Source organism: Eurosta solidaginis, chromosome 4 (assembly GCF_040869045.1).
Source record: "Eurosta solidaginis isolate ZX-2024a chromosome 4, ASM4086904v1, whole genome shotgun sequence".
In the NCBI taxonomy this organism is placed as follows: Eukaryota; Metazoa; Arthropoda; class Insecta; order Diptera; family Tephritidae; genus Eurosta; species Eurosta solidaginis.
Genome location: NC_090322.1, coordinates 208,792,133 through 208,818,001, shown reverse-complemented (window position 1 = coordinate 208,818,001; position 25,869 = coordinate 208,792,133). Strand labels below are relative to the sequence as shown.

Below are 25,869 nucleotides of genomic sequence, written 5' to 3'. Positions count from 1 at the left end.
AAATCAAAGCCCTATAGAAAATTTTATTCCCATGCCTAATAGGAAAACGAATTAAAATGATAATCCTATGATGTCAGCTCTTACAGCAGCTCCACATACATAACTACAACTTCAGGACTCGCATCATCACATTTACGCTAACATTTCTTCACCTCGAAAGAGACAGTTTCGCAAGGAAGGTAACTAGTTTTTATCTATGAACATTTCCTGTATCGGAGTCATGTTGACAATCCTTCAGTAGTAAAGTAGTGAAAAAATAAGAGCTGTGAAACACCCTTGCTACCGCCAGCCTAGAACCAGACGTATAATAGAGGTAATTTTTGTCACCGCAATAATCATCAGCATACATTTTTTTTTATTACGTGCATGTCGATTCTCTTATCGTGAATCATCTCCGGATTTCAGCGTATTGTGAAGATCTGGTCCACAGCAGATTAACCTCGCTTGAAGCAGTACTGATAAGGTTCAATATGTTCACTGACTTTGGACTTCAGTTTTTCTCAGTATGCCTTGCGATAGATTGCAGGGCTTTCGAGATCGCCTTTCTTTTGGATTAGGCAGATCACACTTATATTCCAATCCGGAGGAATGTACCCCTCCAACTATACTTGTGCACAGTGGTTGAAGCATGCTCTTTACCGATTCTTTGCCGCCTCATCTGAAAAGTTCGGTGGGGAATCTGTTATTTCCCGACGCCTTGGTGTTATTTAGCCAGCAAATGGTGTTTCACTTCACCACAGGCGGGTAGCAGATGGTATATACCGTCTACAACGTTTGGGGTATTGAGTTCGTATACTCCCTCGCGATCTATTCTTGTACACCTCTATTCTTATACACCTTACAAAAAAATTTTCGAATAATAATAAAAAAAACCTTTCAAACACAATAAGTTCGGCAGCTGCTGAACAATAGAGCATAGAATGCAGATCTTAATTAAAAGTTGAAATATTAAAGAAACAAACAAATACTACTTAAATCTGATGAAAGTGAGGCAATGCGAATAACGAGCGCATAGCTTGGGCAAACAATGGTTGATGCTTAGCCAAACAAATAGAATTAACTTAGAGTGTTTATTGAGTTAACGCGCTAAAACAAAGGACAGTAGAGATTAGGTCGTGAAGAATAACACGTACACACAAAAGTAGTGCGTAAATAAAAGGGGCGCGATTGCTGTGAAGTAGTAAAACCCACAGATGGTGCGCTGGTGTAACACTGGACCCTTTAAACACCGCAGCTCTTATAGTTGAACCAAATTGGAATAAAGCGCTCCTGAGCAAATATAGTGGCTATGAAACACAGTCCGTTCAGCTTTTATAGCTCATTATTAGTAAACAATGAGATTAAGCTGCGACGGATAAACTAACAACAACAAAACATGTGTGTGTGTGTATATATGTGTGTGTCCGAGAGACATTCCTGGGCCGACCTACTGACCTCGCTGAAGCTTAAACAAGAAAATTCCTTTTTTTTTTAGGGTTTTCCTTGCCATTATAATGTGTGTGGTTATATTTCTCGTTAATACGTTAATGTACAAATACTAAATATATTGTTGGAAACTCTACGCTACACAGAACTCAAAAATGCTGTACGTTTCACTCTTCAAATTACATGAAGCGCTACTTTAAAAGGAGGAGTGGAAGGCAGCTATTTCATGTGTGTATTTATGTGTACAGGTATTAATATTTATGTAGATGATGTGACCTGAGGGAGGCGTCTAACTGGCTGGCATAGTTCGAAGTTGGGATAGTCTCGGTATCTCTCTGCGAAGCTTAACGACTACACTGCTCCAACGCAATATGGACCATCTTGATAGCCGATGTGTTTCGCTCTCCAAAAGCTCACATAGATTTCTACGTATTGTGAATTCTCAGCTGGCGATTTATCGACTTGTATAATTGTAGTCTTGCTTTCTTTAAACACAGTGAAAATATGCAGTACTGAGAAAAATAATAGCAGAGATTCTAAGATGTTTAAAAGAAAGGAAGTCAAGTGCTAAATACTGAAGTTAAATATTTATATGCCTTTTTGAAATCTTCAATACGATTCAAATTATATCACGCAATGTACAGAGATCCCCGATAGTCGGTTCTACGCACCCAAACAACGGATATCCTTTTATTATAAATTTTCACTTGGAGTTCATAAATGGACGTATCCACAAAGTAGAATCCAGCAGGAGTATTTAGAGGGGAATTATGTTAAAACGTCCATTTTTGCTGAGATCGTAAAGACGCAATTTCCTTTATTTCTTGGAAAAACACAATTGAATTATTTAGAATGACTATACTTCCTAAAGCACCAATACCCTATTAGAACTACTGTAATGCCAAAGCTCAGGTCATTATTATTTTTATACTCAGTTTTGCTCTGCACGCTTACTCCACCTTCATCAGGATTAGTTAAGGAAGTTACAATATAAGTTCAGAAAGTTACAGTTAAAATTTAGAGCTTTCAATTAAAAATCAGAAATTACAATTCAAGCTCAGAAATTTTAATTAAAGTTCTGAAAACTATAATTGAATTTCAGAATTTTCAATTGGAGTTCAGAAAATTACAATTGAAGTTCAAAATTTTCAATTGAAATATGAACTACAAATAGAAATTCTGAGCTTCAGTTGAAATTTTCTGAACTTTAATTGAAAATTTCTGAACTTCAGTTGTAATATTCTGAAATTCAATTGCAATTTTCTGAACTTCAATTGCAACATACAAATATGACTACTTGAGAAAAAGAGTCGCCTTTATGAACATTTCGGAGAAGCAGGATGGTCATATCGTTGACATTGTAATCATGTTTCAATGGACTTTGTGGTTATTTGAAATTGCCATAAGGTCAATTGACGTTATGTCTAGGCTTTTTCTCATAGCGTAACGGGCGTATTCCCAAACACCTAAAACGAACATCCGAATTTCAAAAAAATATTTATGCGTTACGACTAGTTCGGTTAGGCCTCACGGATCGACAACAATATGTGCAGGTGAGATTACCCAATATAGCATTTGTTTTCGTCTAACGGCCGCATAGGCTCCGCCTAGCACAACAACGTTCAAGTCCCGGGCAAGGAAACATAAAAAATTTAAAAGCAAGTTCTTTTCAGTAAGAAAAAACCTTTTCTAAGCGGGGTCGCCCCTTTGTAATGATTGGTCTAACACACCGATAGTATTTGTGCCATTATGCCGTTCGGAGTAGGCATAAAACATATAAGGCCCGTCCAACTAATTTGTGGAAAGAGCTAAAAGTAGTACGATGCAAGTTGGAAGAAAATCTCTTCGGAGGTTAACGCGCCTTATATTTGTGCCTAAGAACTAACAGAAAATACGGTCGACGTGGAAAAGGAATCCTTTAATGACGAACTAGAAAATGCATAAGATCGCTGCCTCCGACGTACCATCAAAATTATGATAAGATACTTTAATTACGGAGTACCTAAAGAAGAGGTCTCTGCTCCTTTAGTCGAAAAATACGTAAAGAGTTGAGGTTGGTTGCCATCACCATAACACGAAAAATGGTAATTTATAGTACAAGTTTCCAGCATAAGCTACTTGCCTGTCTCTTAGAGCACGTCGTGCTCAATGGCAAGCATAGCTATAGTGTTTGGATGTGCACACATTAGAACATCCAAACATCGGAAATTAAAACGGACCGCTATATTGTGGCAGCCAAAACATGCTCACCTCTTTATACAATGGAAAATTTAAGTTTTGTCATCATTAAGTTGCGATGATCGTGGAAAGCCAGCTGATGCAGAGAGGAATGTAGTAACGCCTCGTGAAAGATCTACGCTGCCAATAGGACTATGCTGCATACAAGTACAGTAAGAAGTGGTGTATTTGCGCCTTATTGTGATGGGAAGGGGGTAGAGATACGCCTGCTTAGAAGAAAAAAGTATGAAGCGGAACTGCGTAATTGAACGAAGAAGTGAGAATGGTAACATCCGCCACCACCCCTTTTTCGGCTTTAAATGGGCACAAACAGGTATGTTCCTATGTTTTAACTTAAATTTCTTGCATAACATGTACAGCTTTGGTAAATTAATATATTCAGAACCAGCATGATTATACCTCGTAAATCTCTTCGAAGTCTTTTCTGACGGTAAGCAATGCAATTAGCTGGGCAGAGATTGGGAACGGTTACTCTAAGCCATTTGAAACCAAACGAAGATTCTGGTAAGGCGAATATCAGCTGTTTAATCTCTTTAAAACCATAAGTAATGGTAGAATCTCACAGGAAAAGAGGCAAAGTTCTGCCTTCTCCTGTCTGTCTTGCGTTTAATGCGGAAATATTCAAATACTTACTGCCATCAAAAAAAGAATCGTTGTCTTGGCAGCAGCGTTACTTATGACGACTGTTAAGATCTTCATCAATATGGTATTGAATTCTAGAGGAGAAAATTGAAAAGATAAGTTATCTGTAGATGAACAAAAACCAGGCAAGAAAAAGTTTCTCGTCGCACATGTCTCACTGCTTTTATTAGAGCTATCGGCGGTTTCAAAAGAATATGGAGGATAGTCCTTCAGTACTCTAGAGAGAAGTTCTTTGGAGTATATACGGTCCTCGGTGTGTTTTTGTGTATGCATGATCTGCGTGTGAAGATTTGAACATAGTGTAACTAGTTCTGAACTAGATAAACATTTTCACTTTAGAACGAGTTCTTTGTTGGCACTCTTTTGATAGTTCCGAGGTAGTATAAAAATTTACAGCTAAGGTCTAGTTCTTTTCTTTGTACTATTTCGTTGGCTCCGTATCGGGCAGAAATTCTTCGTATTGCTTTTAGTACGATATTATTCCCTTTTTCGCTAGTTCGGAACTTTTGGGAAAGTGTGGTGCATATTTCTCAAATAAGTATTAAATATGAAATATAAAAATTCAAACTGTTGATCTTATAAAAGGAGACAATCTAGCTACTAACGAACTAGTACTTATTTGGCACTTTAGGTTTAGTTCCGAACCAGACATTTGTATCACTAGTTACTGACTTCCCTGAAGGGTATGTGTCTATATGATATAAACTGTACTACAATAAAAACGGAACTGAGCCACTCAAGCAAAACGAATCTAAATTTTGTATATGAAAATGTGTGTATGTGCACGAACAAACAACAACAACGTATAAACTTTAAGTAAATAAGCTAAATCGCCTAAAAGTATGTAAGTCACAAGTTGAGTCGCCTAAAAGCATGTAACACAAAGCAGTTTAAAGAGCTGATTAAAATACTTTAGAGGCCGTCGAATAGTGATTGGCGTGTAAGAGCTAGTTTATTGGAAATATTTACAAACCAAAAAGGGTGTGTATGTGAGAAAAGAGATATTTTGTTTGCGATTGGTTTTAGTTTTTTATTATTTTTTTTTTTTTTTTTATATGTAACAATTTTAATTTTTGTTCAAAATCTTCTTGGCGTTATAATAAAAGAACGAACTCTTGAAGCAGATATTGTCTATAAGAGAGCACATTAAGATATGTACTCTTGATTGCCTGTGTATGAGTGTAGGGGTGTGTGTCAGGCTGTATTGCGGGTACATCGGGTCAGCAGGACTGCTGCTCAAAATAAGATTTTTCTCAAATAATTAGCAACAGTGAAGTGTTTTGTGTATACGAGCGTTTCATTGAATGAGATTTTAGATGATAATTTTTTTCTTTTTTTTGAATAAACGAGTATGTTTGTGTGTGTATACAAAATGACTTGAAATTTTCGTGCTGAAAATTATGGTATACTTTCTACTACTTAAAATGTGAAAAATTTATTTTAAAATTACTTTTTATTCACAGCACAAACTTTTATGCAGAAAGTATTTTGAAGCATTTGAAGCGCAGTTTCTTTACTATTTGTAATTCATGTAAATATTAAAAAACAAATTGTTATTGCTGTGACAAGGTGTTTGTGTTTGCTTTATATTTTTGGTAATATATCTTGGTAATAAATTGTTTTAAAATAATATTTTTAAAATTTTTTTAATCAGTAGATAAGTGCACACATTTAGAAATTTGCAAAAATATATATATATATATATACATCAGTGTGTATATGTGCATGTATATGTATTCATATTCATCTTGACTTTTTGGCTCTTTTTTTTTTTAATATTCTGTTAAAACTGCACAATTTGCTGTAAATTCACTTAATTAAAAAAAATATTTATTGCAAGAATCCAGCTCATTTCACATTTCTTGTAAAAATTTAATTTTTCACTAAAAATTTTCTTTAGGAAAATTTTTCACATACTTTCACAATCCGTAAATGGCAATCACATTCGCCTGCGACGATATCCTATCCAGCTACAACTGAATACGAATGCTATCAGCTCGGCCGCCAGAGCTGATGAGGAGTTTTGTCGGTGCTGTCTATATGTTTATACGACACGGATGCTGTTTTTGTATGCGAACACAGACTCGAACATAGCCTTTAATTCAAACTCAGCAAGAAATTCAGTTTCAGTATCGAGTAGTATAATGGCAACAGTCGCGGTTGCCATGTTGATAAATCTTTACAAGAAATGGACCGTTTTCTTTACTCTGATTTTTTCCTTTTTTTTCATGAAGTGGACTACAACTGTGTTAAGTTTGGTTTTGAAAAAGGACATAAACGTAAAAAAAATTTTTTTTTGAAACTCTGGTAAACGTCTATACTGTATAAGAGAAAGAAAAGAATTTAAATTAGAAGCTAAGATTGTGAGGATCTTTTTTAAACTTCTTATGACAGATGGCGGTCACCGTGGTGTGATGGTAGCGTGCTCCGCCTATCACACCGTATGCCCTGGGTTCGCTTCCCGGGCAAAGCAACATCAAAATTTTTAAAATAAGGGTTTTCAATTAGAAGAAAATTTTTCTAAGCGGGGTCGCCCCACGGCAGTGTTTGGCAAGCGCTCCGGGTGTATTTCTGCCATGAAAAGCTCTCAGTGAAAACTCATCTGCCTTGCAGATGCCGTTCGGAGTCGGCATAAAACATGTAGGCCCCGTCCGGCCAATTTGTAGGGAAAATCAAGAGGAGCACGACGCAAATTGGAAGAGAAGCTCGGCCTTAGATCTCTTCGGAGGTTATCGCGCCTTACATTTATTTTTTTTATTTATTTTATGACAGACGAAAAATTATCTTTAAAAATTGGTTCTGTGAAGCTTTATATTTTAATCCTGAGTTCTTTGTAGCCCTGTTGTTGTCTTCAAATATGGGATAGGAGCTATCGATGTATGTAGTAGCATACTAAATGTGATTTTTTCTATTTGATCAGCTTCTGAAAAATATCTAATAGGAACACCCTCTGGGTGTCTATGCGGCTGTTTCGGAAAGGTTTCGCTGCTGGTTTTTTGAAACATATTATTTTTGCTTAAACAATTTTATTAGAGAGAAAACAACCATTTTTTTTATAGCAGAGCGAAAGCGAATATCTCAAAGTTTGATTACAAGCAAGAAATATTTCAATCTAGTAATTCGTTGAAGATTTTAAGCTGTGAAAACTACAATTTCATGATCTTTTAACATATTGTAACGAATTTAGGGAGACTCCGCTTATTTGCAACCTATTACTAACGTTCGTATCGCTAAACTGTTGAATAAATAACTCCAATATTCAATAATGCAAAATGGTCTTTATTACTTCACAATAACACTTATACTTCGCAACTGATAGCGTGCTTAAATCAAACTGATTCATTTGTTTATGTAGATACCAATGACTTCTTGGTATCGGCTTAGAGACGATAGTATCCCTTCGTCACAATATTTTGGCAATTTTCCACGCCCTTATTATAGATTGCTTCTTAAATCGAAATTAACGATTCGACATTGTTAAATTATAAAATGTAAAATACCGTTTAAAATCAGTGCTCTCTGTACGCAGTTATTACATTAAATCGAAATTTAACGACTTAATTTTTTAAAGATGCATAGATGATTCTCATTTTAACAAACTTTTAAAATCGACAAGTAGAAATTGGTTCCGCCTTAAGTTATATTTAAAACAAAACTCAATCCAAATTCGTATTAGATTTTGGCGATCGCTAGCGATGTGGCGAGAAGAGACACGAATTATCTACAGTTATGAATGAAACAATGGACACAACGTTTGAAGAATCTATGAATGTGGTTTTAGGTCTTAGGTTAAATCTGAATAAGATGAACTCATAAAAATGACCTAGTAGATATAGAAATTTCTACGTCATTTAAACTTCCGTCGTATTGCAATGTGTTTCAAGCAGAAATTAAGCAAACCAGTTAATCACTAAAGGGGCCGAGTATAGATAATTGTTAAAAGAAAAAATGCGAGGCGTTCCTCCTCAAATTATTCTGTTAATAGGCGGGACAGGGCCTACATATGTCACAAGTTATAATCGCTTTAGTTGACATATGATGCCTAGCAAAATTCATTTTTGTTAGCATTTTATACCTACTACATAAAGTAAACTAACGATTTAAGATTTTGAAAATGTATAACGGTCTATATTTACACTATTGATTTTGACTTATATCCGTGTATATTTGACTTTTATATTCGAGACTTGAAGCGTTTTATCCAACCTTTTCTATGGCGTCATTCTAGATACAGGCTGTTAATACTTGCGACCACAGATATTTTATGCCAACAGCTAACGGGATCTAGTTATAAGCACATGCATTTCATCAAAAAAACCTCTTAATGACACAACTACACGCCGAGGGAAAGGTTATGATAGGTTAGGTGGCAGCTGCCCTGCTAGGGGAAGCTCACTTGGCAGCATGAAGTTTCGTTGTGATACCATGAAGTTCCGTCTTGAACCCAGGTCCAATGCTATGGTAGGCATCTGTCTTTACACTAGTATAAAGTATGATTGTTGGGGATTTCGAGTTCAATACTCAACTTCCGAAAAACTAGCTGGAGAAGAAGTAACAGCAATAAAATCCCCACATACTAGCTTTAAGCTACCCCTTCCGGGAATTGAAATTCAGACCTTTACTATGGGAGACAACATATTTAACATTTTACCTTGGCGGCCACTTGCCACATCAGTTTTTAAATAGAAATATGTCAACGCTTGAAATTTCTGGCCATACTTTTCTAGATTTTGCCTTTAGTTATAACAAATTTTGGTTCCAAAAAAATATGCGATGTGGCACCTTAGCCATATTCATTGACTGGGCGTCATGCGCTTACTACGTTAATGAGTACATCTCTCGTGCTTATCAATGTACACGTGCATGCTGATATGAGTGTATGTACATAAATATATGCGCATGTGGATGTGCGTATGTATAGCCTGTGGTCCAGCCAGGATGTGAGTCCGCTCTGGACTCATGCATGGCACGCTTCGACGCAGTATGAATGAATTTTCCTTATTACACCTTTTCTATACATATCACATTTTTACTCGCACACGTGTGTATGTGTGTGTTTCGAGAGAGTTTTTCTCACTAGGAAAATTCTTATGTGAGATAGTTATATTTGTTTTCTTTTAGTAATATTACCGTCTCTTTCATGTTATTCTTTGTGCTTTCAAAGAGGGGTAATTTGATTGTTTTTGTTTTGTTCGCTGTTGACTTTTCTTCTGACATTTGCTAGTTTGATTTGTTCTTTTTTAAGTTTTGGATTTTTTATGTATGTGAATCGTCATATAGTACATATGTACTTATATTCACACGTAGTTTTTGTGATATGATTTTTGTTATTTTTAATTGTATGTTGCACTGGAAAGTAGGACATTATTCTGTGTTCGTATTCATTTGTACGTACCATTTATGATGGTATATTGATGGTGTTGTCAAATATCGTTACAACGGAAATGCATTTCTAATAGCAAAGTGTTACATGATTTGGTTGCTAAAGCAAGTTCACTTATTTTGTCCAGATATCGGTCTTAGTTGTTGTACTATCAATAGAGTGATCGTAAAAGAAGAGGTATTTTAGACAATGAATATAATCGCTTCAGGATCAGAACAGAATTTCAACATGACACGTATAATAATTGTTTCAAACATCAAAAGGTCTTCCTTCACTTTTTGTCTCGAAATATAAATATATCTTGCCGATACCTCTAAATGATCATGGAACAAACTGGACTGGTTAATCTAGATATAATCAGTTTCATGCTACTAACTCTGCAATATATGGATCTTTTTCTTATATATTGTGACGAATATTAGCAACACTAAGGGATACTATCATCTCTAAGCCAACACTAAGCGGTGACTTTTATGTACATAAACAAATCAATCATTATGTCTACACATATGTATATTCCAGCAGCGGAGAGATGCTCACAAAAGTAGGCAATCAGTTGTGTAAGTATCACTCACATATACACGCACATATGAGAAGCTATAAACGTGCATCTGTAGCTGGTGAGTTTATAGCTGGTAAACAAGTAGTAAATTCTAGAAGAAGAAACGCCTAAAAGTATGCAAACGAGACATCACAGAGTATAAAAGGAGTTAAAGCTGATTAAGCAGTAATCAGTTTGATTTAAACAAGCTATTGGCTGTGAAGTATCAGTGTTATTGTGAAGTACTTTAATTAAGGCCCTTTTGCATTATTGAATAAAAAAAAAGTAAATGTAAGGCGCGATAACCTCCGAAGAGATCTAAGGCCGAGCTTCTCTTCCAACTTGCGCCGTGCTCCTCTTGCTTTTCCCTACAAATTGGCCGGACGGGACCTACATGTTTTATGCCGACTCCGAACGGCATCTGCAAGGCAGATGAGTTTTCACTGAGAGCTTTTCATGGCAGAAATACACCTGGAGCGCTTGCCAAAACACTGCCGAGGGGCGGCCCGCGTAGAACAATTTTCTTCTAATTGAAAAACCTTATTTCTAAAATTTTGATGTTGATTTGCCTGGGGTTTGAACCCAGGGCATACTGTGTGGTAGGCGGAGCCGCCTTTGTTATTGAATATTAGAGTTATTTATTCAACAGTTTAGCGATACGAACGTTAGTAGGAGGTGTAAAATAAGCGGAATTGCATTAAATTCGTTACAATATGTATATTCCATCCTTGGGTTAATGCCTTTCGTTATTGCTCTCCGCATTTATAGAATGTAGGCCTTTATCAAAGCAGTGATTCGTTCCATCCAATAACTGCGACCACTAACAAATTGTCATCAACATCCTGTAACGGGAGTCTGAGGAAACTTACAGTTTCAGTAGGGGTGGACCAAAGAGAGAAAAGGGGTTTTGGAGACCTTTGTTCCAATTGCAGTTGAAGATATGGTTGATGTCATGTGGGGACACGTTACAAGCAGGACATACATCATGTATGTCGGAGTCGATTCTGGCTAAGTAAGTGTTTAAACCATTGCTGTCTCCATATCGAGTTGAGTTGAGTTGAGATTTCAGTGTATTTGAGTTTATAAACGGGGGGTCTGGGCAGTTCATAGCATAGAGGTCCGACGTCTTTTTATGGATGTTACTGAGGAACTTTGTCTTAAGCAATAATAAATTTATTTAGACTGTTAGACCTATCCCTGACATATGTCCTGGCACCTGATTGGGGTTCCTCCGTTTGGTCGTCAAACAAATTCTGGTAACACTATGGACACATCCAGTCTATGTGAGGTCTTTATTGACCGGCCAATTCAACCTAACCTAACCTAACTTAGTCCTATCCCAAGCAGAAAAGGCTTATTCATATGTATTAATTTAGTCCAACATTTGGTGCATTGATTCAGAGATTTGATTGAAGTTTAATATCATATTCCTTGAGTAAAATCCTAACTAAACTTTCTTTTTGCGTGGAGTTTTATATATACATACAAACATTTGTACGTATGTATGAACATAAATTAAACATAAGAAAAACTTTATTACTATTTACAATGCGGAAAAGAAAGCTTTAGGAGTGTGAAGAAAAAATACAGTTCATAAGCCTTGGAGGATTGTGATAATAGAATTTCATATGCAGAGCATGAGTACTGACAACAACAAAGAAATTAAAATGCACACACACCTAGGATCGTACGACCGTACGAAGAGAGATAACCTTTTTTTTTCTAAGTTTGCAGAAACGTTGTTGCGAAGTTATGAGTATAAGTAAGGAAGTAAAGGCTTTATGAGAGATTCACGACGAATTCGCTCTTCACCATAGTAACGTAGGAAGCTATCCTGTAGGGAAAATTACGTTTATAGCCTTGTGGTGAGTAAATGGATATATACACAAACTTACTTCTTCATTTAGCTATAGAAGATTTTGGGTATTGTTATGGATATTGATGGTCCTTTCCAGGATATAAATCCGGTACAATTATTGCTATTTCTTGCTTATAAAAACTGCTGTCTGTCTTAATCGGAGAAGGTATACACTGAGTAAATTTCTTAAATGGGAAACTTCTTAGCAAAAATCAAATATTCGGCCAAACATCATCTGTAGCATTGTCTATATTTGGCGTAAAAAATACCGTATCCCAACAGTCGGAAAGTTAATTGCATTAGAAAGATGGAAGAGTGTTCCAATAAGGTAAGTTTTTAGGGAATTCGTGCTCTCTAATCTTAAGCTTTCTCTGTAGTCGTATGCTATCACTAAAAACATTCAAAATACGGGCTCGGAAAGTACCGATCATCGGGAGGTAGTAGTTTATTGTTTCCGTATTGCTAAAATAGCCCATACCTTGTAGTGAATGAACTTATTCGTTGATCTTGGAAATAGTTTTTTGCTTTTTTAAGTTTTATTTTATTAAACTCAACTCAAAAGCAAATTTCAAAACACCCTATCTGTGTCAGCGAACTCTTAAAAATTTCCCAATCTCAGAATTTGTTTATAGGACTCTCCCTCTCGAAATTAAGACTGTAAATTCAGATTCTAAAGCAAGGCTGCTCGAAGAATTTGAATAACGGAGTCACGAGACATCAATATCAATAAAATTACAACTGCCTTCTCGAAATTGCAAACATTTAATTTTTATAAAAATTGCAAAAAAAGTACAACGATGTCTTCTTGGAATGAAAACAAATAGTTCGAACGAAAGCGCAAAGAAATACAACTAAATTGCAGGCTGAATAGCAGTGAATGAATGTTGATAGATTTCTCCTAAGTTGCGACAAGAAATTCGTTTGATTTTTAAAGCATCATATTGCGTGTTTTTCTACCGAAATCAATTTTCTGTACTGGCTCCGGAGCCAAAGTGAATATCTATCGATTGTCTTCCTTGTGTGACAAAAATTTTTAATTCCTTTGAATTTCAAGGCATCCACATTTTTCCGTGTACTTTTACCAAAATTCGATTAAACTGTTTTTCGGAGCCATTCTGAGCCAAAATGATGTTGCTGGGAGTCATTCGGAGCCAAAAAAAGACATTGGACGAGCATCCTTGTTCTAAAGCGTGAGAAATGGAATCAACAGATAGATATCACTATTTCTAGCTTCGTTTGTCAATAAAACTTTAATGGCTGCTGCAGAAACCCAGATAAAAGCATAAATAAATTATTTTCATACAAGGTAACTGAAAGTGTAATACGAGAAACGGGGAAACATCTGCCAGAAGGCGCCCAATAATAATGAGGAAAACGAATTTCATTTCTGAGCAAATGAAGCTATTTTGCTGGTGTTCGCTGTAGTTAAGTGTGGTGAATATCTCAAAGTATGAAGTACTTATTTATATCGATGCTAGTATGTAAGTAATGTGTAACTATGTATGTGAGCATGTGGGTATTCTTGCAATTGCTTTTTATTTTTAATTTTTCACCCTACGATCAAAACAAATAGCTGTTGACTACTTCGTAACTGGTTTAAAATGCATGCCAGCAAGGCAGACAGCTGTTGCTTTTCTATATAAAATCTGATATTTTTAATATGGTTACACAAGAACAAGATGAAATATCTATTTTCAAAACATTGAAATAAAGTTATTTTCTATTTTCAAAGTTGCGTTGGAAACTTTCATTAAATAAATCCAAACAGTTACTATATACAGTTACTTCTTCTTTGTTACTATTTATGTTTATTACATATCCACACCATCCATTCAACCATTTTTTTGTAGTCCTTAATCCAGTCGTGCCTCTGTTTCATGTTATCCACCAATATTTGGACTTGGTATTTTTTGATATATTTCGCCGTTGAATAATAGCCACCCCAATAAATTACAAAACACAATTAATCCCACGAGATCACACCTCATGAACTCGCTTCAATTTAGTTTAACTTTCTCTGTTTCTAGCAAAAATTTATCATAACGATAATAAGATAAAATAATTATTGTTAGGCCCTGAGCTCGATTCAAACCCGCGGTCTTTCGCTTATTTAACTTGAGTGATTAATTTTCAGATGGATTACTCTGAACACACCATATTATTCGAAAGATCTGTTACGTCTGAATGCAGGGGATAGCAATAGATCGATTAACCGATATTTTTCTTTATGGGGAAAGTATCCATGTTTTTTATCGAATTGGTTTAGAGGAAAAAGGCTGCCATCGATGTCTTTTAAATTTTTTTGTCATTTGAACGTTTTTTAGAGTTTGGAGATAGAAATGTTTCTGATTGGAAAAACCAAAGATCCATCAGCGCATTCCATAAAAATCTGTTAGTTCTTATTTCTGGAACGTGGTCGTGTAAAAAATATTATTAAAACTAGCCAGCATTCCTAACTAAATTACTTGATCTTTACAGAAAAAGTACTATTTGGTCTGAAGGCAAAGAGAATAATAAACCATAAAACTGCATGCGTGAATTTGCAGGTATAGACAGTTTCAATAAGTGTTTTTGACTAACTGAAGATCCGTGTTTCAAATTACGAAACACATAAATACTTAACATCGAAATAAATATTTTTTTGAAATTGGATCACCCGGCTCTCAGGCTATTTCGATTGCCCTTCGAGTGTATATACGCCATGAAAAGTGTTTTAGAAAAAAGATTCCCCTGCTATAACCGATGCCAAGCAGTTCTTCCGAGGTATATCGCTTCAAATTTGTAGTGATTGTAATTGTATTATAAATATTGTTATTATTATTTTTGTGTGAAAAATTTGCGATATTGGAATCATATTTTCTGTGCGAAGTTCTTTTCATTCCAAATTATCTGTTACACAATATATGTTGCGCAATACCTAAAATTTGTACCATATCGATATTTTGCACTCTCTTGTTTTCCCATGTTATTTCAATCAATCAACAAATTTAACAGTTAGAAACCGCAGTTAGTGATCAAAGCCACACAAGTGTGTCCCACGTTGGGCGCGGTTTTTCGCTTTGTATCAATTTAATTTGTATACACAAAAGCTAAGCCTACTTATAATCCTTTTATCTATTAGAAATCATCATGGAAAATGGATAGCATAAGAGGGACTGTCTTAACTCTAAAATAAGTTGATTATATCAGGAAATCAAATTTTTTGCTTTTACCGCAAAAAAACATATCGTGAGATCTTGTTTAAAAGTTAAGAAGTGAAGATATAAATGAAGTGATGTTGTTTAAGTCTTCGTGTGAAGAATCAACTGTCGAAAACCTCTCTATTACATCAGTTCCAAAAATAAATATTCCTAGCTAGTTCAGTAAAAGTAAGTGAAAATAATTTTAGCGGATGAATGTTAGGTGGAAGTCTGAACTTTATCGGTCTAGTTCGATATTAGTGAGAAAAATTTAGTTGTAAACCAGTCGTATTTAAAACTACTTTGACGTTTTCCTGCAGTGAATTTTCACTCGTGCCATACACATGTACACTCTCTGCAATATACCAATATTTATGTTTTTATATTTTTATATGTAGTAAGTTTTGTTTACATCGTATTTCTTCGCCCTTCTCGATCCCATTTAATTTTCTTCAACTTGTTTTGGTTAGAGTTTTCGCTAGCTCTTCAACGTCGTTTTTTTTTTTTAGATTTTTATTTTGCCTTCACGCTCACATACATATTTACTTATTATAAATATTTATGTATTTTCACATGGCGCAATTGTTCCAACAGCCGTTTGAGTGGCCACTCTGTTTAAACGCTGCAGCAGCGTAATGTCGCTGTATTTTTTGTTGCTATTGTTGTTCGTCTGAAGTTTCCTTGTGCGCGTTTTTCAATGACAACAAAAATAGCAGCTATGGCATTCACAAAAGTCAGCACAGATTATACGACGCAAATAAATTGACCTAAGTACGTCTAATGTGACATGCCACAGAGCGAGCACTTGCTTGTGGCGCCCGCTAAAGGTATGATGAAGCATTCAACACATGACTGTGTCATACCTTGGGGATGACTGCACAATGTTGTTGATCTATTTTGATATTTTTATTTATTTTATTTTTTCACCTTGTTGCGTCGTAGTAGAAATCGAATAAAAGTTGTACTTATAATATGAACCTACTTCTTTCCGCTCCCTTTTGTATGCTACATTTCCAAGTTAACAACTTTTTTTCATATTTTCTAAGGGTTGATTTTCATTTCAATTGGCAACGCAATCGAAAATTCACACCAGATGAATAAACAATAACAAGAACTCGCATGTGCGCAACGCAAAAACAGTTGGTTCAGACCGTTTCAACTGCATACTCATCATTACCATCCATAACAACAACAATGACAATGGCCTATAATATTAGCAACAAGCAGTCAATTTAGCTTTAGGCCATGTTCCGTTGGTGACTGTGTATCTATGTATGTCTGTTGCTGTGAAAATTGATTTTTTTTCTGTCAGCATCAACAACGCACTCACCCTTGAGTTGTCTGTGGCTTGTTTTGGCCAACTTGCTGACTGTATTTAATAAACTATAGAAGTCTTTAAGGAGGTTTGATATAACACTGAGCGAATTTTTAATAAATATTGTGTCGAATATTACCAACACTAAGGGATACTATCATATCTAAGCCAATACTAATCAGTGACTTGTATGTACATAAACAAAACGATAACGATAAAGTTCCGAATGATACCCATCTCAACCTTGGATAAAGCTTCGGGAGATCCAAATGAGTCGCGACCGAAATACTTTCGCCTAGTTATGGCAAAAGCTGGGCAATCAAGCATAAAGTGATTTGCTAATTCTACCTCATCATCCTCCATACAGATGAAGCAGGATGAAGTTTCCAGTATATTGAGATGGACTGCATGGAACAGTGCCCTGTTAAAACCCCAACGACCATTGATAGGTGAGCCTTAGGGAACCCAATTATTTCGGCAGACCTTGCTACCATGCAAGAGGTAGTGTCCGCCCAACGTTTTCTGAGCTGTACCGAGGCCCAGCTGTGGACGAGCAAACCTCAGGTGGCCAGTGGAATCCCGAAATCCTTACAGCCATCTTCATCCGGTTCAGTCTTGCAGTAACGGCTCATTGTATAGTTGTGTACCGCGCGCAAGAATAATAAAGCAAACTAACTCCAACCAAACCACTCTGATAGGGATCATTATAATTAAAATAACAAATTTAAATACATACATGCAAATTGACAGCGTTTATGCTAGCACTGAACGGAATCTACCAAAGCTTGCATTCAGCGAATCGAACTAATTCCGAATTAACGCAGCCATCTCATCCTCCTTAAGGCAGTAAGGGAAGGTGTGGTCGTTTTGAATCCTGATCACATTCATGGCTTTACAAAATGTGAAGTGACCTACCAGTAATTCCTCAAGTTGTCTGCAATTCCGGCTGTTCAATTAGAGCAGACTCCTCACTGAAATTTCTGAGATTAAGCGCATCTCAAATTTCGCCAAATTTTCATGGCTTCAATTGTTTGCGCCCAGAATGTCTCATTTCCAGAATATAAGAAGCGCCTTACATTTGGCAACTTGCAGCGGATATCTAGCTAACGTCTTTATTACAGCTTGGCAGTCACACCAGATGAATAATTTTTGATCATCCTTCTTATTTCCTTCAACATAGTCCATAAACTTGGGAATCCTGAACAATTCAATCTGGAAGACTGAAGCATACTCTCCAGTATGTGAAAAGTGTTTTTCGTGGCCCAAAGACAGTTTTTGAATAGGCGACTTTAGCAGCGCAACATGCAACCACCAATGATTGATAGCCTGCTCCACCATATCAAAAATCATAGAGTTGAAGATCGATTAGATGTAGGTAGGAGACCTCTCATTTTACTCAAACCATTAAAAGCTCAATTAATCCTCCTTAAGTTGTCTGCTTTAAATAGAACGTGCACAGTAGTTTGCTTTCTCGGATTAATTACTCACTTAATTGGCGCTTAACCATTTAAACGGGTTTGGCCGTTCAGCAAGTCAACCCAGTCGCTTCTTCGCTGCAATTAGTGGCGCCAATTGGTAACACCAAACCAATTTAAATCGTTTGTCCTTCCAGTAAAGTGTTAGCCACTCTCTTCCTCTGTTTCCGCAAGCGGGTTTCGATAAAAATACCATTATTCACGGAGCCATCATCTGTCACTCGAATAATATGGCACAGCCAGCTTAGAACGTCTCCATAAAGTCCGTACAGCTCATTATTGTTATTGTATCTTCTTCGCTACTAGCGACAGTAGCCAGGTTTACTTCAAGGTCTTCACGTTGGAAGACATCTTTATTGTGATTGCCTCCAGTTAATCTAGAAAGAACGCGTGGAACTTACTGCGCCTATTAAAGAACACAACACTCGTTTTGGCAGATAGACCATTCTCATTACACCAAGTGACAATCAAGTTCAGAGGATCTTGCGCTTTTCCACAAAGTGTACCTGGAGAAAAGCCTATATTAAGACAGCACATATGCTCGACTTTTTCTATCTATGAGTCCATGCGCCAACATTGAATGAACCGAACTGACCAGCACATCATTAAAAATATTCATAGTGAATTTCTTCTTTCTCTCTCACAGATTTAGCCAACCAGATTCGGCAAAGTCAACTCCCAATATTTACCCTCATGGTAGTCACGTTGGTAGCGGCTGTAGTGACAATGCCTCATATCGGATCACAATCATACAATTAGCACGAACTCTCTATGGATCCAATCGATGAATTTATATCTGCCACAACTCTGACTACAAACCAATAGTTCCTTGAAACGCGCTGTGGACTATGATTTGAGATCCAGCGCCTTAATCATCTTTAATCATAGGGGCCTTAAAAGAGGCCTCATAAAGTAAACATTTCCCGTTTGAGAAATTTAATCCCAAATGATAACGCTCACACACAAATTGAAAATTTACACAATCTCTAGCCTATGAGAATATTCGTTCTGTTCTGCAAAAAATCGTGCGATTAATGCCTAAGGAGAGCCGTCTGCGATTGATATCTTTTGTCCACATTGGGATATAATTGATCCCTTCTATTCCCTTTTGGGTATATTTGGCATCAGTCAGTTTGGAATTTATGTAGCCAAAAAACATTAAAAAAGAAACAACACCCAAACAAATAAAATAAAAAGTTTAAATTTGATTGAATAGAATTATTTATGAAAAATGAGAAGCTCTATACCAAACCTAAGATACCAGGACCATATGTTCCATTAACGTAATATTTGTTTTGTTTATATTATTGTACAACACCAATACGAAAAAAAATTTAAGAATATTGTGTTAGAGTTTAAAAAACTATAAAATCTGTAAGAATTTCAGTACGAGTAGAAAAAGTACTTGTCCGACAGTACCCATCAGAACTAATAGACATTTCTGACAGTGCCCGTAGAGGTACGTTGAGAATCTGTCCGACAATACCCGCAGGGGTACAAAGAGGACGCGTCGACGAGTACGCGTAAGGGAATAACGGAGAGTAGAAAAAGGATCTGTCTAACAATAACCGTAAGGGTACAAAGAGGGCGTGTCAAATAGTACCCAAAGGGGTACAAAGAGGAAGTGTCGAATAGTACAAAAAGGATCTGTCCGACAGTCCCCGTAGGGATATAAATAGGACCAGTCCGACACTACCCGTTCAGGCATAAACAGGAACTATTCGTCTCTCCATAGGACATGCTCAAACAAATGGGATCACTCCAACCAATATGGAGAGATCAGAACTGCCTATATTCAACTGGCATATTCCTAAGCTAATCGTCCAGTATTAACCTTAGACTAATCGCATTTTTTGCAGGGTTATACATTTAGGATGTGCTTATCCAAAGAAAGTCGGTAGAGATAAACGAATGTGTAGCCGGGGCTAATTTTCGATCGCAGCCACAAGACGTGTCAATTGATTGTGGGTGTTTCGCAGCAAAACATACACACCACATACTTAATCCTAAGCAAGAAAGGGTGACATTTGTGGCACGCGCAACATTATGTTGCAACCACGGCGAAAATAAATGCTATACAAACATACATACATACATATTCAAAGAACATTTATCTTAACAAATATATTGTGTAGTTCACAGCTAAAGACTTGAGGGACTGCGACGACCCTTAGCAAAAGAAGTAAGGAAGGCTAAGTTCGGGTGTAACCGAACATTGCATACTCAGCTGAGAGCTTTGGAGACAAAATAAGGGAAAATCACCATGTAGGAAAATGAACCTAGGGTAACCCTGGCATGTGTGTGTACAATATGGGAATCAAATGAAAGGTGTTAATGAGTATTTTAAAAGAGAGTGGGCTTAAGTTATATAGGTGGACGCCTTTTCGAGATATTGCCATAAAGGTGGACCAGGGGTGATTCTAGAATGTGTTTGTATGATAAGGGTATCGAATTAAAGGTATTAATGACGGTTTTAAAAGAGAGTGGTCCTTAGTTGTATATGTGAGGGCGTTTTGTAGATATCGACCAACATGTGGACCAGGGTGACCCTGAATATCAGCTGTCGGGTACCGCTAATTTATTTATATATGTAATACCCCGAACAGTATTCCTGCCAAGACTCCAAGCGCTTTTGATTTCGCCCTGCAGAACTTTTTCATTTTATTCTACTTAATATGGTAGGTGTCACACCCATTTTTTTCTAAAGTTATATTTTGCGTCAATAAACCAATCCAATTACAATGTTTCATCACTTTTTTCATATTTGGTATTGCGTTATGGCATTTTTTTTTTAATTTTTCGTAACTTTCGATATCGAAAAAGTGGGCGTGGTCATAGTCGGATTTCGGTCATTTTTTATACCAAGATAAAGTGAGTTCAGATAAATACGTGTACTAAGTTTAGTAAAGATACATGGATTTTTGCTCAAGTTATCGTGTTAACGGCCGAGCGGAAGGACAGACGTTCGACTGTGCATAAAAACTGGGCGTGGCTTTAACCGAAAGAAAACAGTTATCGTCATAGAATCTATGACCCCACCAAATTTCACAAGGATTGGTAAATTTTTTTCGACTTATGGCGTCAAAAGTATTCTAGACAAATTAAATAAAAAGGGCGGAGCCTCGCTTATTTTGAAATTTTCTTTTTTTTGTATTTTGTTGCACCATATCATTACTGGAGTTGAATGTTGGCATAATTTACTTATATACTGTAAAGATATTAAATTTTTTGTTATAATTTGACTTAAAAATTTGGGCGTGTTCGTCATCCGATTTTGCTAATTTTTATTTAGCACACATATAGGAATAGGAGTAACGTGCCTACCAAATTTCATTATGATATCTTCAACGACTGCCAAATTACGGCTTGCAAAACTTTCAAATTACCTTCTTTCAAAAGTGGGCGGTGCCACGCCCATTGTCCAAAATTTTACTAATTTTCTATTATACATCATAAGGTCAATCCACCTATCAAGCTTCATCGCTTTATCCGTTTTTGGTAATAAATTATCGCACTTTTTGGGTTTTTCGCAATTTTCGATATCAAAAAAGTGGGCGTGCTTATAGTCCGATTTCGTTCATTTTCAGATGAGTGCCCAGCAACCGACATACCAAATTTCATCAAGATACCTCAAAATTTACTTAAGTTATCGTGTTTATGGACGGACGAATAGACAGAATGACGGACGGACATGGCTAAATAAATTTCTTTTTTCTCCCAGATCATTTTGATATATAGAATCCTATTTCTATCTCGATTAGTTTATTCCGTTACGGATTACCGTTATCCGAACAAAGTTAATATACTCTGTGAGCTCTGCTCAGCTGAGTATAAAAACAAAGTATGAATTCAGTAAAGAAGAAAGGACAAAGAACATGCAGGCGACACAATTTTAAGAACAAAGGACAAGGGTGCTTTCAAAGGACAATGTATGAATGAATATCGTAATAAAAGGGAAACGTGAAATGCTTTAATACAAAGTCAAAATTTGGTGGCAGGTCTCGCTTTATTGAACGAAACACAAACGGAGGGTAAAAGTAAAGAATAAAGGTGTGCCATTCAATATTTGGCTATTTATTACGAACGACGATTAACCAAAAGCTAATGTAAATTGTAAAGTAAATACATTTGATATGCGATTTTAGGCACGTCTTGTGGGCGTGACTCCTAAGATACAATAATTTAAAGCGACACTTTTGACTGCATTTAAAAGGATTTTATTTCTAATCACATGTGCATGTAGGGTAGTTTGAATAGAAGCACGTTTTGGCAATGAAAATTTAATACTTACTCACCGTAGGTAATCAAGTAGTTGGCAACGAGTTCAAATTTATGTGCTCTGTGCAATTTGCGCCATAAGGCATATATGCATATTAGGCCGGGTCGATTTGTGGGGAGTCAAAAAAATCGCCCATTACTCTGTGAAAATCATATTCTAGGGATCAAAATAAGAAACTTTGCCGAAGGAACCATACCTCTAAAACGAATTCTGATGCCCCCCCCCCCCCCCCCTTTGGATCGTAGGGGCAAATTTTGAAAAATCCCACTTTGAAATGTCTATGTTTTTTCTTTTTGGAGTATATTTTTCTCTTTAGAAATTTATTTAGTCTGAACATATGTAAATGAAAAAAAGAATTTAACTTAGTAATAGAAAAGAAATTGAAAAAAATTATTAGAAATTAGCGTTTTTACAACCCCCTTTTAAAACCAAGGCATCACTGTGATGCATTTGCATGTCGTAAAATTGCTTGTGTTGTTTTTTTTAAGCCACCACAAGACACAGCAGGTAGAATTGAAATTTCCCCTACCCAAAAGTTCGACTCAAAGGTGGGACATCAGAATTCGTTTTCGAGGTATGGTTCCTTCGGCAAAGATCCTAAGAATACGATTTTCACAGAGCAATGAGCGATTTTTAGATCGACCCGCCCCGATGTATATATAAATTTGAAACTTGTACGTACATATATACTATGTAACACATCCTCTTTACTATCGACCATCACTAAGGCAACAACCTAACTTTATCCTCATATATCGCTGATTGATGAAGCGAGCAGAAACACGGACGTTTCCCAAGCGATGAGATAAGCAGTGCTGTTAGATACTTATATATAATTAGCTTAATTTTATTGAGAAATATTTGTTTGGATTCTGTGTAAGACGGCCAAGTTAGAATTATTTTCACATGAAGATTATTTAATTACTGCTTTATTGAATGCCTTATAGAGTCAAAAATCTAGCCAGCTGTGCTTGGTCTTTTGATCTTAAGTCCCGAGCACATTCGACTGTTGCTTCGTTTTGCAGCTAGTGTCACATTGAAGTAACGTACGTTGAAAGTTTCGCTGCCACAACGAACACAAAAGAAAGAGTCCTATTTTGAATATTTGTCAGGATGAAAAATAAAATACCTAATTTGCAAATTCACAAACAATTATAATTTTCAAATTAAGCAAAAGAAAATTTTAAATGGAAATACCTTAAAAAACTTTGAAGACTTCCCAAATACCAACTGACAACACATCTGAAAACGTAAGTTCTTGAATTCTTTTTGTGTTGCTTTGGCGTTGCCGTTACATTACCTGAGAACAAGGAACAAGGCACTTAAGATGTGTGTGTTTGAGGTCTTCTGTTCACGCAGCGTAAGCGCCAGAACAAAAAAAGTCCAAATGTATTTCGGCCTTTATTGCCAATTTAATGATTGAAAAGCAAATTAATTTATTTTCAACATTTTTAAAAAACCAAAAAAACAAAAACAAAACAAACAAGTAAAGGTATCTTAATTCGGGTATAACCGAACATTATATACTCAGTGTGGGCTTCAATTGTACATTTCACTTAAGATAATAACACGTGGCCTCGCTCGTTTAAAAAAAATTTCTCCCCATTTCCTCTTACAATAAAACTTGATAAGTGAAATATCATTGATTGGAAACTATTTTTTGCTAAGGTCTAGCTTCTTATTCTAATCCTATTCTTATTCTAGCTAAGTTGCCGTTGTCTTTAACAAATCCCGTCCATTTTTACTAGAAATATTTTCTGCTATAGGGAAAATTTGTGTACCAAATTTTATTAAGATCCGTTGATTTTTCTCCGAGTTATGGCTCCCGAAACATAGAAAATCTTAGTCATATAAGAGGAGGTGCCACACCCATTTTCAAAAATTTTTGTGTTTTCCAATTTAATATTATTATTCAATTTAGAGATTAAAATTCTATTGATACAAAGCTTTTTTGCTAATATATAGCTTATTTTCGTCTACGACCCTTTTAAAAATCTTTTATATAAAAGTGGGCGTGGCCTTTAACCGACCTCGTCCATTTTTTCTACAAATATTTCGTGTTACAAGATAAATTTGTGTACCAAATTTTATTACGATCCATTGATTTTTCTTCGAGTTATGGCTCACGAAACATATAAAATTGCTTAGTCATAAAAGGGACGATGCCACGCCCATTTTTTAAAATTTGATGGTTTTACCTTTTTACTGTTATAAGTACACTTGGGAAATGAAATACCATTGATATAAAGTTATTTTTTACAAATATATAGCTTATTTTATTCGTCCACGACCCTTTTAAAAATCTTTTGCATAAAAGTGGGCGTGGTCCTTAACCGATTTCGTTAATTTTTCTTCAAAGCATTCCTTATAGTAGAGGCAACCTCTCTGCCGAATTTTGTTACGATAGGTTTAACGATTTTTGATTTATGATTAATAATATTTGTAAAATTGATTTTATCACAAGTGGGCGGTGCCACGCCCATTTTAAAATTTGTTTTCAAATATTTATCAAGAGTCTCAATATAAGTCCACACGTCAAATTTCAACATTCTAGGTATATTATTTACTAAATAATAATTTATGTTTTCCAAAATGTTATATATATAGCATGTGGGCATGGTTATCATCCGATTTCGCTCATTTTCAATACCCGTCTATTATGGGTCTAGATAAGCTCGTATACCAAATTTGGTGAAGTTATATTAATATTTACTCAAGTTATCGTGTTAACGGATGCCCGGATATGGCTCAATCAAATTTTTTTTCGATACTAATGATTTTGATATATGGAAGTCTACATATATTTCGATTCTTTATGCCTCTCTTTATAACTGTACAACCAACCGTTACCCAATCAAAGTTAATATACTCTGTGTGCAAAGCACTCTGAGTATAAAAATGCCAAAATTTGACTTGCAGCAAAAGATATACTGGCCTTGCGTCAAACAAGTCGTGCCAGTCGCTTATTCTCTCTGCCAACCGGCGCCAATTGGCCACACCAAAGGAAATTTAAACCGTTTTCCACCTGGCCCTTCTAGCAGAGTGGGGGCCACCCTCTACCTCTGCTTCCATACGCGGGTTACGATAGAAACACTTTTTTGGCCGGAGCGTCATCTTTCACTCGCATAACATGGCTTAGCCAGCGCATCCGCTGCGTTTTAATTCACTGGACTATGTTGATGTCTGCATAGAGCTCGTACAGCTCATCGTTAAATCTTCTTCGGTACTCGCTATCGCCATAATCCGCTTCATCTGATATTGTCATGAACTATGCTTCCGCACGACATAGCAGGACTGGTACGATAAGTGACTTGTTGAGTATGATTTTGCCGAGAGAGGACTTAACTTTTCACTTGCCTACCTTGTCCAAAGTAGCATTTATTGGCCAAAGAGTAAATGGATTTTTTTCTGATTCAACTGTTTGGTTTATAAAAAACTAAGCCTTTTTAAAGTCATCAACATGTGTTCGTTTATGAAACAAGTGATTCTGTGTCTGAAAGGCTTATTTTTTTTTAAATCTGAATAGCTTCATAA

The 25,869-nt window shown here is 36.1% G+C and overlaps 1 protein-coding gene across 18 annotated transcripts in view; it reads right to left on the bottom strand.

Annotated features, from left to right (window-relative positions):
* The window catches only part of OtopLa (Otopetrin-like a), a 239,965-nt gene that overhangs the window by 54,722 nt on the left and 159,374 nt on the right, over positions 1 to 25,869 (bottom strand). The window contains exon 1 of one of the 18 annotated variants that reach the window (XM_067784681.1): positions 6,223 to 6,841. The exons of 16 other annotated variants lie outside the window; for them this stretch is intronic. The gene's annotated coding sequence lies outside the window, so the exon portion shown is untranslated. Of the gene's footprint in view, positions 1 to 6,222; positions 6,842 to 25,869 lie in introns of those variants that run through there. One more of the 18 variants, XM_067784682.1, reaches the window with a different exon arrangement.